At 43.9% G+C, this 9,728-nt stretch overlaps 1 protein-coding gene across 4 annotated transcripts in view; it reads left to right on the top strand.

The window, feature by feature from the left end:
- The first annotated feature begins 2,854 nt into the window (after nucleotides 1–2,854).
- The window catches only part of GPD2 (glycerol-3-phosphate dehydrogenase 2), a 149,998-nt gene continuing 143,124 nt past the window's right edge, over nucleotides 2,855–9,728 (top strand). For 2 of the 4 annotated variants that reach the window (XM_036420733.2, XM_036420735.2), the window contains exon 1: nucleotides 2,856–2,965. The gene's annotated coding sequence lies outside the window, so the exon portion shown is untranslated. Of the gene's footprint in view, nucleotides 2,966–3,485; nucleotides 3,609–9,728 lie in introns of those variants that run through there. The other 2 variants (XM_045575639.1, XM_045575638.1) reach the window with 2 other exon arrangements.

The following is a 9,728-nucleotide window of genomic DNA, read 5'->3' as shown; positions in this document are numbered from 1 at the left end:
ACCCTAGTTACTTGTTTGGTTTTATTTTAATTCCATGAGCAAAAAGAAGCTGTAGCAAGTGTATGTGTGCATAAGTTTTTTTAAAAAAAATCTTTATTATTGAAAGTATTACATATGTTCCCCTCCCCCCCTCCCATTGACTCCCACCCCTGTCTATCCCCAAAAAGTTTTTTTTTTAAAATAAAAATTTTGTAGATATAGCATAATACTTAATTCTGCATTTTGGTTCACAAATTCATAATTATTCCCCTCTTTCTCTCAAAATTATCTTAATAATAACAAGAAATTGCTTAGTCATATGGGAAATTATGCTCCTGTTAGATACCCCGATCCGTAACCAAACTCAGTGGAATTCTTGTCATAATATGCAAGATGTGGGGGCAGAGATGGAGAGGCAGAGGCTACTTTAGGTCCTCATAACTAGTATACTTAACTCTGAAGCATTATGTATAAGGCTAAAAGGAAAAATTTATTTTCATATTTTATTCCCTCTAGAAAATACCGATGAAGTATAATAAATAGGGGATCATTTTGATTTCATAGGTTTTTTTGGGGTTTTAAAGTAGAATTATCATAAACCTACATTTTGAAATTATCTAGTATTTATCTTAAAAAATTGACAACTTTTTAAAAACCGTTTTGCATAAAACAAAAATGGATGCCTAATTTCTGCTGATTAATTACAAGTCAGCTATGTTTTCTTGTGATATTTTACAGCACTATCCTATTAAAAAATTTTTTTTCAAGGCTGTAGTTGAGATTAAGTGTGTGTACAGAGTGGGGGAGTGGAGGGAAGAGGTGGGGTTGTTTAGAAAACCAAGGTCCAGAGTAAACTGTAGGCTGATCACTTTAAGCTTCCTTATCTGTCCTTCCCAACCTCTCCCATACACACCTTTTTCTTTTGGTGCTTTTCCTGAATTCCACTGGATGTCCTGTGTCCTTGTGCTTTCCTTTGGTTGTTTTGGGCTCCAACTTTGGCAAGAGAAATCATCCAAAGCCTCTGACTTTTTTTTCCATCTCCTCTAAATTCTCTACTTCCTCCCAAGTCCTATTTCATTATGGTCTGACTTGGGTTTGACCATTATTGATAAGGACTGAATCTGTGCCGACTTGTTAGCTGGCAAGGTGACTAGGACTTGTGTGGAAAACACACAGTCAACATAATGGGCCCTGGAGCAAATTATTCACCTAAGCATTAATTTCAAATCAATAAATACTATTGAACACGTATTACGTTATAGGCAGTGTGATAGGCTCCAGAGTATGAAGGGGAATAACAGATGGTCTCCATTTTCCAAGCACTGAACTGTTTTGGGTGTACTAGGGGTAAAGAAATCCAGGACTGGCACCTCAGTTCAACTAGATTAACATTCTGTGTAGCATGCTGCTCTTCTAGAGTTTGGGATTGGAAAAACTATAAAAGCATTGATCTTGCATTGGTTCTCAACACTGGTTGTTTATTAGAGTCACCTGGGCAAGCTTTTAGACTGTGTTTCTCAAACTTTAGTGTGCCTCCGAATTACTGGAAAGGCTTGTTAAATCAGATGGGAAGGCCGGGCCTCAAGTTCAGGAATCAGTTAATCTGGAGTGAAGCCATATTTGCATTGCTGTGAAGTTCTCAGTCGATTCAGCTGGCTGCTAGCTCCCAAGGGCCCCTTTAAGAACCACAACTTTAAAATATAAGGACTTCCGGATCCTATCCCCAGATTGACTCAACGGATGTGGGGATGGGAACTTGGCATAGTGATTGTACACCCCACTCCTATTCCAATGTGTATTTTGGGAGAGGAACAAACTTTCCTCTACCCTTCTATGTTCTTCTGGCTGGTGCAATAATCAAATGGACAAGAGAGATTAACAAGAGAAAAATAACCAAATGTAATGACATATATATCTGTATTTATGGAAACACCACTTACGTGAGCAGCACAGAGCCAGAAAGGGAAAATGAGGTGCATATGGTATTCTGAGCTAAAATGACACCAGGCCCTTGGAGCTTCAGAGGGGAGGAAGGTCATTTACAGGAAGATAAGACAGATGTTTAGTAATTATGATAGAACTTGCCCTGCCCTATAGATAAGTCTTAAAACGTTAGTTCTTGTCATACCTCATTATCTGCAAAGCTCCCAATTTAGATTCTTTAAAGGAGAGGTGAAAGTTTCTCCTGGAGCCCCCCCAGAGGGTCTCTATTGCCTCAACTTAAAATAATCCACCTGCCAAAATAGCACATCTTGGTGGGGCCTGTTCTGAACCCCTTCAGTAGCCACGGCTGACAACCACCGTTCCACCAGATCCACTACCCACTGGATAGGCTGGCTTCCTGAAGTTACTGGGATGCCATGAACCTACACATGCCTCTGGGTTAATTTTAATAATGATGTGGTATTTAAAGAAATTAGTATGCGACTTAATAAAGAACTGGAAAGAAGACCCACCACTTTGATTCTGGTTGAGACAAATTTGGCTGCCTTCTTTTGGAAGGCCTTCCTGGATATTTTCCAACACCACGATAGAAATATTTGTCAAGCGCCAGAGGTCTTCAGAAGAAAGGTCTTCAAGAAAGACATGGGGTCCATTTATATGAATCCCATCAGCACCCTCCTGGGCTCCACCTGGTCTGGCCTCTACACTGGTAGTTCCAAGTGAGCTGGGCATGCTCAGTGGGCAGGGTCAGTTTTGAGGGGTGAACTGGGAAGCCTGCTGCTGAACAGCGGGGTCCTGCGCCTCCCTCCTGGGGTCCGGGCTCGGTCTCCCCGGCGGGTGCCCGCGCGGACACTCGGGCGGGGAGTCAGGAGGCCGGGCGCGCCTCCAGAGCGCGCGGGGGGAGCCGGGCCAGGGCTCTGCGCTCTGTCGGGGGAGGGAGGGCGGAGGGGGTTCCCCAGCCTCCCAGACGCGTTTCTAGGCCCAGGGAAGCCTGGCCGCAGAGCAGGGGAAGCCAGATTCGTGGGCGGGAGGCGAGCATCAGGTAAGCCAACCCCGCGGGCGGGCGCGCGGCTCCTCTCCAGGGCGCCCAGAGGCAATCGGACACCTCCACCCTCGTCCCCGGCCTGGTGCCGCCAGGCTTTCCCGTCTGGCCAGGCGGAGCGGCGGGTTTGGAGTGGGTATCGGCGACAGCTCAGGGCAGGATCCGCCGCCTGCGATCGGGCCCTTCGCAGCCGCCGCGCCGGGGCCCCACCCGGCGGGCCTGGAGCCCCGGGTCCCCGTCCGATCGCGTTCTTAGGGCCGCGGAGACCTCGCCGGCGCTCCCCGCTTCCTCCCCCGCCCCCTCCGCCCCAGCTCCCGCCTCCACTTCCGCGCCTCCAGGCTGGGCCCGAGGAGCCTGGGCCCCAGAGCGAGGCCCTAGGGGTCGGGGCGGAGCGGTGGCCGGGGCGGGAGGAGGAGGAGGAGTAGGAGTAGGAGGAGGAGGAGTAAGAAGAGGAGGAGGAGGAGGAAGCACGGGCGGGCGGGGCGCGGCGCCGGGGCGTCGGGTTTCACCAGCGCGGCCCGCCCCGCGGTGACATCCCCGCGCGCCCGGCCCCGGCTCTGATTCCCGGCGAGACCGCCTGCGCCCGGCCCGGAGGAACCGGCGCCCCTGCCCGCGCTCCCCGCCGCCGCGGGACGAGGCTCAGGTGTGTGCTCCCCGGGGCCCCGATCCCGCCCCCGGGGCGAGCTCCCCGCCGACCCCGGCCCGTCCGTGCTCGCCGGGTGGGTGGTGGCGGGAATCCGGGGATGCACGCACGCTTTCTCCCCAGCAGAAGGTGGACCCGTGCTTACTGGGGCTCAGCTGTGTACTTTGGGGGGTGGGGGGTGGTAATACATTCGCTTCCTTAGTGAAGTGGCGGACTTCGGAGGAGGGAGGGAGGGAGTTCTCTCTCGCTGGAAGTTCCCTGCAAACTTTGGGCTGGTGGGTGTCGCTCCTCTGGTGGGGGACTGAGCTCCCTTCCGAAGCGGGGGAGGGAAGGGTTAGAGGGGCGCTGAGGCTGCTCCGAGGACCTCACCTGCTGGAGGCTGGCGGTTCTGGGAAGCGGTGGGAGGCGTGGGCACTCAGAGGAGCTGAAAGCCGCCTCCACGCCCCCATGAGCCACTTGTGCGGGGCAAAAGGAGACCTGCACCAAAGGCGCCGGCAGGAAGGGACAGGACAGCCTCTGAATGGGGTGCTGCTCCAGGCTGCCTCCCGCCGCGTGGGGAGAGGGCCACTCGCTCCTTCCGTCGGTGTCCCAACGTCGTTTACAATCACAAGTTCTCCCCAAAGCCTTCCTGGCAAGGGCCAACCCAAATTACAAACACATCATAAATATCACGAGAAGAGGCAACTATAGGAGAGCTAGCAGCTAGTTGAGTCAACCTATACTTGCATATCTATGATAGCTGAGGGGAGGAAGGGTACGTTTCATCAGGTCTTGATTGCTTAGAATGCTGCCTTGTTCCAAGTTTAAGAGATGTGAAGTTTCTTTTCGGAGTGTGGAGGCTGATGGCAACTTGCCCAACCGGTGCCAAAGCACTTCCTGGTAGCTAGCTACTGAGCAATCTAGTGTGGAGTCCTACAGTTTTTGCTGGCCATTTGCTGGGTGCCATTGCCTAGTGGATATCATGGGTAGCCTGGGACACCTTATGATGTGTTTCTCAAAGGGGCATGTGTCAAGTTTAACATTCCCTTGGCTTTACAAATCAGCGCTTCAAATAATGACCCAGTTCCTTAGAGAATACTAGATGAAAGGTGGAATTGGGGCTTGAGAACCAACACGGACAGAGCTGCCCATTCTGGTAGCTCACATAGTCACTTGATTTTATAAAGAAATTCTCAACAGCATTAAAGCTGTGCTTCCTTTCCTCTTCCTCTGATTATTAAAAGGCGCAGTGTCCTGGCCCAGTAATTGACAGCAGGGCCACAGAATGCAGTGGGCTTTACATCCCTCCTATCCATTTAGTTTTTGCTGCTATTTAATCTCATTATAGATATTAAAAAATCATTGGTAAGCTATTATACCTCTGTTTGGTTATTTGTTTTCTGTCATTCATCACGAGCTTGTCAGTTCTGAGGGAGGAGTTGGTCAGCCTCACACAGTTTTGTATTTCCAATGCCTAGAGTGGTGACTAGCATGTAATACGCCCTCAGTAAATGTTTCCTCCATGAGTGACTACCTGGGACAAACTCTAGCTGAGTGTAGTTGGGGAAGAAAACCAAAGACCTTGGCATTAATCTGTTTAAATACACTGAGCCTCAATTATCTCCTTTTCGAATTGTGGGTAATGTATGAGATAATACATGGAAAGCTGCTAGGGATGGACCTGTCAGGAAGTAGACTTAAAAATATTAGCTTTCTTCTTTATATGCTTTCTTTTTACATTCAGAAAGGGAAGATTTGGGTAAAGAATACAGTTAGCTAGCATGTCATGCATGAATTATCCAGGCTCTCTCCTCTTTAATTTGGTGTGTCTGATTGGGGGAAGAGGGGAGGGAAGGTGGTGAGTGGCAGCTAGGGTTGTTAAAGAAAGGAACTAATTTCCAGATCATTATCTAATTTCTCCTATTTTTTTTTTAATGCGATAATGTTTTCAAAACTTCTGTTTTCATGCTTGTCAACCAGACTCACTAGGTTGTCCTAAGTGCAGAAACAACACTTCAGAAAGAGCATTAGAAATCAAATGTATGTAACACTTGGCTTCTTAAATGAAGTTTTCTGCGGGCTTGTGCAGCATTATATAGTACCAAGCTCGAGGTAAAGAAAAAGTATGGAGACTAATGAAAGACCTTGCATAATCATATACCCAGTGGTAGAATGTCAACTTATAATTATTAAAAAAAGTATATATATATATATATATATATATATATATATATATATATATGTATATACACGCACACACACACACACACCTATACACACACACACACACACACACACACACACATATATATATATATATATATATATATATATATATATATATTAATTTCAGAGAGAAAGTGGGGGAGAGAGAGAGAGATATGGAAACATCAGTGATTAGAGAGAATCATTGATCAGGTGCCTCCTGCATGTCCCACACTGGGGATGGAGCCCACAACCCGGGCATGCTCCCTGACCCAAATCAAAATGCGATGCTCAACCACTGAGCGAAGCTGGTCTGGCTTAGCTTGTAACCCTTGTGTTATGGAAGGGAGATGTTAATGTGGGTTCAAGTGCTTGAGACAATTTAATGGTGAAGAGAACTTCATATTGGCAACAGAGAGACTTCAAGTTTCCTAAAGATTACAGCAGATCATCTTTGTTTTAAGAATGTTTGCTATTTTGTACTTAGTGTATCAAATTGCCAGCTCAATCATCTGCTTTCAAAATGAACTATCTGTGGAAAATTATATTAGAAACCTATAGCAAAATTTTGTATGTGTACTAAACAGTGCTTTTCACTATGTCTCTGAAATTTAAAGCCCAGGATTGGAATTGCCATGGCCTGTTGCTCTATCCAACTGGGTACAATGGTGTATATAATTGAGTATATAATTTTTATCTGAAGTTTCAGGGAATGTTACTAGTCATTAAGCTTGGGATCTTTACAACTGGCTAATTTCAGGATCGTTATTCTGGGAGATAGGGAAGGACTGAATGTAAGTAAACCAAGAAGGTATTATCGAAGTGTTTTTTGATGTTTATCAAAATAATTAGATAATTTCATTAGGACTTACCACCTGTGAGATAAGAGGAAACTTGGAAGAAGAAACTAATAAAGGGCATGTCATATATTTCCTTGTTTAAAATTGTTGACAAGATGGGGGAAAGAAATGTAGAATGAAGGAATTGATCTCAGGGACATTTATGGAAAAAGAAACTCTGGGAGCTCATGGTTTAAATACCTGAGGATAGCCGAAACCGGTTTGGCTCAGTGGATAGTGCAGTCGGTCTATGGACTGAAAGGTCCCAGGTTCGATTCCAGTCAAAGGGATGAACCTTGGTTGCAGGCACATCCCCAGTGGAAGGTGTGCAGGAGGCAGTTGATTCATGTTTCTAACTCTATTCCTCTCAATTCCTCTCTGTAACAAATTAATAAAATATATTAAAAAAAATAAATAAATACCTGAGGATGTTCAGATAATATTTGTAATCAGAGTTTGTCCAGAACTCTAATTTTGTGTCCTGACATGAACTTGACTATGATTTCCCCCCCCCTTCATTTTCCAGGATTTTCATTTTCTTTGTTGGAGGCTCTTACTGGTTCCTTGGTTTAAATATTTCTCCCTACATCATGTCTGTGCTCTTGTTTCCCATTTTTTAGGTGAAAATTTTACATTGGTTCTTTCAAAATCAGAGTTTTGATTTATGCAGCAGACAAAACATGGTTTTTGAATGTAATTAGGTCAAGTTTTTGTTGTATTAGTTCACTAAAATTAGTGAGGAAAGCTAGTTCATTAGTGGGAAAATGTTTCCCTCCTAAATAATATTTGTTGTTACATATGTATTAACAAAATTTAAAAACATTATTTGGGGCTGTCCTTTAATTTTTCAGGCAAATTGAAATTATTACTGATTGTAATACTTTCTTTTTTAATAGATACTGTTAAATGTGTGGAGATATATATATATATATATATATATATATATATATATATATATATATATATATATATATATATAATTGTTCTTGTTAATCCTCACCCGAAGATATTTTCCCATTGATTTTTAGGGAGAGTGAGAGAGAGGGAAAGACAGAGAGAAACATCAATGTGAGAGAAACACATTGATTGGTTGCCTCCTACATAAGCCCCGACCAGGGCCCAGGCCAGGGAGAAGCCTGCAAATTGAGGTATGTGACCAAAATCAAACCCTGGACCCTTAGGTCCCTAGGCTGACACTCGATCCACTGAGTCAAACTGACTAGGGCAATGTGTGGGCCTTTTTTTGAACAATTACTGTTTAATGTTTAATTTATATATATATATATATATATATATATATATATATATATATATATATATGTATATTTTAGCCTAGTATTTTTTAAAATAGTGATATGTCCTCTGTGGAATCTCATGTTTGATCACCTGCCCATATTCTTCTGTAAAATATTTTAAGATAGTGGAGAAAAGAGACCCCATAAACCACATGTGTCAAACACAAGGCCCGCGGGCCAAATCCGTCCGCGGGCCAAATCCGTCCTGCCAGGCCTTGCAATGTGGCCCGCACCGCGCTGTCATCACTGCACTCCGCTGCGTTTCCATCACAATGCGGCCTGCAATTTAGGCTGGATTTTAGATTTTGGCCCCTTCTCTGATTGAGTTCGACACCCCTACCATAAACTAACAGTTTTTTGAAAATGAGATTTCTACAAGCTGCTACTGTCAAATGGGATGGCCTCTGAGTGTGAGTTATTGACATAAGCTGAGAAAGCTTTATTACTTACTTTATATCCAACAATGACCACTAAGGCCAGCTGGTTATACCATAGGAACAAAAGTATATACTCACAGGAAATATTTAAGAAAAATTTTGGTTAAGATTTTTATGCTGTTATTTCATTAAAACATAATAAACATCTGAATGCACTTGCAAAGTGGTAAAAATGATGCAGTTAGTTCAGAGTATTAGGTTCTCAAAAGTCATTTTTCTTATTTAAGTGGAATAAAGAAAGGATGTTTGCTTTCATTGTGGTAACATCAAAACTGCTTTGATCATATCACCCTCTGCTCCACCCTTCCGAGGCTCACTCAGCCTGTTGGATAAAGTTCTAAATATTTGTCCTGGAATTTATGGCTTTTCTCAGCTTTTCCCACTTTATTTTATTTTTTTCCATCACCATTTATCCCCCATATACTCTCTCCCACCTTGATTCTCCACCCCCTACCCGCCGCAATCACCGCACTATTGCCTGTGTCCTGGAGTTCTTTCTCTTTTTTTTCTTTTTTGTTCAATCCCTCCACCTCAGTTTCTTGCCTTACCTATCTAGTGAATTAGCCAAATTGGATTACCTGGCATCCCTTTAATCTGTTGTACTGCTTACCCTATGCTAATGATCCTCCTCCTGCTTCACCATTTGAAATCCTATCTATCCTTGAATATCCTGACCACTGGTTGCAGTTTCATGATGCTTTCCCTCACAGCCCAGTTAGAAGTGTCATGCACGTTTTCTATGTTTTTTTGTCTTAAATTCTGTTTTTTTTTTTTAATAGATATAGTTGGCATATTAGTTTCAGGTTTACAGTATAATGATATGACACATGTGTAATCACCACACTAAGTCTAGTAGTCATCTGTCACTGTGCATTTATCATAGTACCTGCAATAGGCCTTCCTTCCCCTGGCAGCTGGGACCAGTTTTCCTCTGGCACCCGGGACCCAGGCTGCAGTGGAGCCAAGCCTTCAGCCTTCAGTCTTTGATCCATGCTTGCATATGCAAACCAACCCACCATTTTCTTGGGTTGATTTGCATACTCACACCTGATTGGCTGGTGGGCATTGGGGAGGTGCGGTCAATTTGCATCTTTCTCTTTTATTAGTGTAGATTACTGACTGTATTCCCCTTTACCTTTTTCACACACACCCCCATAACCCCTTTTTTCTGGCCACTATTAGCTTAATCTCTGATTTTATGAGTCTGTTTTTTTTTTTTTTTTTTTTGTATATTTTTTATTAAATTATTATCTGTGTACATATTTTAACATTGCCTCCCCTCTTTTGTTTTCTTTATTTGCTTTTTATTTTAAAAAAATCTTTATTGTTGAACTTTGTTTTTTAGATTCCACATATAAGTGAAAT

The sequence above is a fragment of the Pipistrellus kuhlii genome, unplaced genomic scaffold (assembly GCF_014108245.1).
Source record: "Pipistrellus kuhlii isolate mPipKuh1 unplaced genomic scaffold, mPipKuh1.p scaffold_m20_p_7, whole genome shotgun sequence".
NCBI lineage: Eukaryota > Metazoa > Chordata > Mammalia > Chiroptera > Vespertilionidae > Pipistrellus > Pipistrellus kuhlii.
This window is presented reverse-complemented; position numbering and strand designations above follow the sequence as displayed.